A 5000-nucleotide genomic window follows, 5' to 3' on the forward strand; every position below is an offset into this window, starting at 1 on the left:
AAGACGCTGCGTGACGTCTTCCTCAGATTATCCGCACAAGACGAATAATAAAAAACCCACCGTAGTGAAAATCAAGTTAGTCAGAACTCTGACAGGTTTTAAATGACCAGCATGTTATTTATTTTGCCTTGTGAAGGTTACAGGAGAGAAACGATCGCTTTTCTTTTCTTCTGAGCGCACAATTTAAATCAGTGACAAGCTGCTTCTCCTCCTCGAGCACGGACGAAAGGTCACGCGGCCAAAAATAACCACATCACATCAGGAGTTTCAGGGGTTTCAGTAGCGTAAGTCATTTTGGAGGTCAGTCGGCCAGCAGCACAGGTAAAGTTCGAAACAGAAATAAAGTCTAAAACACCAGGTGCTGCGATTTGTTAAAGGAAGTTTCGATGAAGCGGATTTTTCTGTCCCCAGTGGGTTTATTTCCTTATACACCAATTACAGGGTCTATTAATATTATGCAGAACGACACGTTTTATTTTTGTCATGTTGTAGATCATCATGTGGCGAAACAAGTTACTTCCTGTTCTTTATGAGTCACCAGATTCTTGTTTTTTTTCTTCTCTTTTGACAAAAAAAAAAGACATGTTACTAATAAATCGCAATCTGTGTTGTCCTGAAGACTTTTTTGTTTGTCCTGAAGACTTTTTTGTTTGTCCTGAAGACTTTTTTGTTTGCCCTGAAGACTATTTGTTTGTCCTGAAGACTTTTTTGTTTGCCCTGAAGACTATTTGTTTGTCCTGAAGACATTTTTGTTTGCCCTGAAGACTATTTGTTTGTCCTGAAGACTTTTTTGTTTGTCTTGAAGACTATTTGTTTGTCCTGAAGACGTTTTTGTTTGTCCTGAAGACTATTTGTTTGTCCTGAAGACGTTTTTGTTTGCCCTGAAGACTATTTGTTTGTCCTGAAGACGTTTTTGTTTGCCCTGAAGACTATTTGTTTGTCCTGAAGACGTTTTTGTTTGCCCTGAAGACTATTTGTTTGTCCTGAAGACTTTTTTGTTTGCCCTGAAGACTATTTGTTTGTCCTGAAGACGTTTTTGTTTGCCCTGAAGACTATTTGTTTGTCCTGAAGACTTTTTTGTTTGCCCTGAAGACTATTTGTTTGTCCTGAAGACGTTTTTGTTTGCCCTGAAGACTATTTGTTTGTCCTGAAGACGTTTTTGTTTGCCCTGAAGACTATTTGTTTGTCCTGAAGACTTTTTTGTTTGCCCTGAAGACTATTTGTTTGTCCTGAAGACGTTTTTGTTTGTCTTGAAGACTATTTGTTTGTCCTGAAGACTTTTTTGTTTGTCCTGAAGACTTTTTTGTTTGTCCTGAAGACTATTTGTTTGTCCTGAAGACTTTTTTTCTGCATGGTGGAAAACCTTCGACTGATTGGTGCTCTTCGTGTCTGCTTAGTCCGTTAGTGGTGTAAAGAAAGGTGTGACAGTGTCTAGAAAAAAAAAACTTTTCTACTCTTTTTTCTTTTACACACACACACACACACACACACACACACACACACACACACACACACACACACACACACACACATTCTTTCGTCTCATTGTCTGTCATTCTCACTCTCTTAGTCAACTCAGAAACACACACACACACACACACACACACTCATCCACCCACACAAAGGCCTTAAGAGTGGTGTCTCAGCCTTCGGGCTATCCAGATAAAGGAATAGAAGCTCTTTGTATTCCTCTGTTTTCTGTTAAAGGAACACATTCCTCACATTCCCTGGCGTTTAGCACGACCTCATCGCTGCCTGTACAGCGGTCGCTCGATACCCACGATGCTCTGGGTGAGAAACGCATTGACAGCTGGAGGAAAATAAAATAAGAGACAAAAGTGCCCAGTGGGCATAACGCCGGAAAACAGGAAGCTTGGTCATTACTGTCTCTACAGAGACTTACACAGGACTGGGAAAAGACACACACACACACACACAGGGTTGACGCACTGTACCGTTCATACTAGCATTTATTTTGAAGGTGGAGTAGAAGAAAGCCAACATAAAGCACTCAGAAGCTCAGGTCAAGCTTGAGATCCTGGAGCTGTGCTGCAGCGACGCTAAACACTACAACGACACTCTGCCCTGTTACCCACCGGGGACTTCGGCTGATCCTCTGAACAGAAGAGAAGTCAATCTTGTCCTTGATCTTAAAAAAAAAAAAAGACATAAACCTACAACAAGAACCTGTATAAAATCTAAAGGCCAAGGAAAGATTCGTTCACCTTAATGACTCGTTCCGAAAGAATGAATCATCTTTAAATGAATATGACTCACTAGGAACCAACTCAAGTCCCGGACCACCAGAAGATCATCAGCTTATAAGGAGTCGTGCCAAACAATGACAGCTAGGAATAAAAGAGTGATAGATGGATGTTAAGGTCAGGATGAAGGGCGGGTTATTAGTCGTCCTTCATAACGGCCAGGTGTTGAAAATACCGTTCTGTGCCAAGGAAAAGATTCAAATCAGATCCTGCTAATAAAGTTTGTTTGAGAACTTTCTCAATCAAAGCAAGCCGCACAACCCGGGTTATTACCTCACCGTCATCTATAACAGACTCCGGACACAAAACGTCGTTGTTAATCATCCGTCTGTGAAAGGGCTCGATTGTTTCCGGAAACAAAGACATTTAATCCAATTTGAGTCACAGAGAGCGTTTCACAACTGATTCAGTCACAGAGCAGATTAATAAAAAGCCCGGAAATTCTTTGAGCTAAAAGAAGAGACGAGGAACGAAAACAAGGATCACATCATCATTATCATCATCATCATCGTCGTCTTCTTATGTGAAACTTAAAGAAAATATCATAACGAGTCTCATTCGCTCTTGAACAGCATCGAAGAAAGCCATAAAAGAAAGATGAGACCGTGACCTGAGATGAGACCATGAATTAAACACAAATTTAACAACAACAACAACAACAAAAATGTCTGCATGAAGTAAGGCAAAAGATTCGAAGCTCAGACTGTGAGGCTTTTACAGATCATTTATTCACCCAGGAGCGCTGAAGGAGAAGCGATGGTGATGTCACAAAGAAACAGAGCAGAAAAGAGAAAGACGAAGATACATGAGAGGAGAAAACTGGAGGTTCAGGACCATTGGACAGCTCAAGAACCTTCAGGGTTGATGAACAGACTGATGTCTCAGGTACAGTGGAGAGGAAATAGATCAGACTCCAGACTACAGGGGAGCCTGTGCCTATCTCAGGCGTCATAGGGCATCAAGGCAGGATACACCCTGGACGGAGTGCCAACCCATCACAGGGCACACACACACACACACACTCTCATTCACTCACGCACTACGGACAATTTTCCAGAGATGCCAATCAACCTACCATGCATGTCTTTGGACTGGAGGAGGAAACCGGAGTACCCGGAGGAAACCCCCGAGGCACGGGGAGAACATGCAAACTCCACACACACAAGGCGGAGGCGGGAATCGAACCCCCAACCCTGGAGGTGTGAGGCGAACGTGCTAACCACTAAGCCACCGTGACCCCCCTCTGATTTGACTCCATTAGAGACAATTAGAGAAGGTTCATTAGCTTTAAAACATCGGCAGCCTCAAACGATCTTCTTCTTCTTCTTTTAAAGTGAATCCACATGCAGTCTTTCTATTTTTTCTATTTTGCATCTCACTCTTTTTTTTATCGCTACATCAACGTAAGCTTGTCGTACCGCTTAAACAACACTGATGGAGAGAACTGGTGCATGTGACTAACAGACACTCTTTCCAAAAAAGACTCCGACGGGTAACGCATACAAATTACTCAACGAATCCGTAACCGCTTTTTGTTTGGCTTTCATCCCACAGCTGTTAAGTTGTATGAAAGACCGTCATCATAACGAAGGTGCTGTGTGTTTGTGTGAACGCCGCTCCTGTACATTATCGTGTCCAGTGACAGGTCTTAACGGAGGAACGGAGGGTTCGTTGCTATGCACCATTTCAGGAACACAAACGATGCAACACTGGAGAGAGAGAGAGAGAGCGAGAGAGAGAGGCCTGTCTTGTTGCTATGGTTACCAGTCATCCTGCTTTCCCATGGTCTGTGCAGGCAATCTTCTTCTCAGCTCCTCACTTTCTGCTGTGTTTTTGGGACACAGCCATGGCATTCAACAGGCTATTCACGGCTGAGAGAGAAAGAGAGAGAGCGAGAGAACATGCTAAATTGTCAGGTTAGTGATGACGCACAATCACTTTGCCCATGAGGACAGAGCTGGAGACACAGACGGTGTGTAAAAAGGGACTGATTTGTCGATAGGAGAGACAGACAGACAGACAGACAGACAGGCAGGCAGGCAGGCAGGCAGACAGACAAGCAGACAGACAGGCAGAAGGGCAAACAGAAGGGCAGGCAGACAAGCAGACAGACAGACAGACAGACAGGCAGGCAGACAGACAGACAGACAGACAGGCAGGCAGACAGACAAGCAGACAGACAGGCAGAAGGGCAGACAGAAGGGCAGGCAGACAAGCAGACAGACAGACAGACAGACAGGCAGGCAGACAGACAGACAGACAGGCAGACAGACAGGCAGGCAGACAGAAAGGGCAGGCAGACAAGCAGACAGACAGACAGACAGGCAGGCAGACAGAAGGGCAGGCAGACAAGCAGACAGACAGACAGACAGGCAGACAGGCAGACAGACAGGCAGACAGACAGACAGACAGAAAGGCAGACAGACAGACAGACAGACAGACAGACAGACAGGCAGACAAGCAGACAGACAGGCAGACAAGCAGACAGACAGGCAGAAGGGCAGACAGAAGGGCAGGCAGACAAGCAGACAGACAGACAGACAAGCAGACAGGCAGGCAGACAGAAGGGCAGACAGGCAGACAAACAGAAGGGCAGGCAGACAAGCAGACAGACAGACAGACAGGCAGGCAGGCAGACAGAAGGGCAGGCAGACAAGCAGACAGACAGACAGACAAGCAGACAGGCAGGCAGACAGAAGGGCAGGCAGACAAGCAGACAGACAGACAGACAGACAG

At 44.9% G+C, this 5000-nt stretch overlaps 1 protein-coding gene across 1 annotated transcript in view; it reads left to right on the forward strand.

Moving 5' to 3' along the window:
* Positions 1–5000, forward strand: part of fndc5a (fibronectin type III domain containing 5a) — a 61498-nt gene that overhangs the window by 802 nt on the left and 55696 nt on the right. The window lies entirely within an intron of this gene.

This window comes from Tachysurus vachellii, chromosome 6 (assembly GCF_030014155.1).
Source record: "Tachysurus vachellii isolate PV-2020 chromosome 6, HZAU_Pvac_v1, whole genome shotgun sequence".
NCBI lineage: Eukaryota > Metazoa > Chordata > Actinopteri > Siluriformes > Bagridae > Tachysurus > Tachysurus vachellii.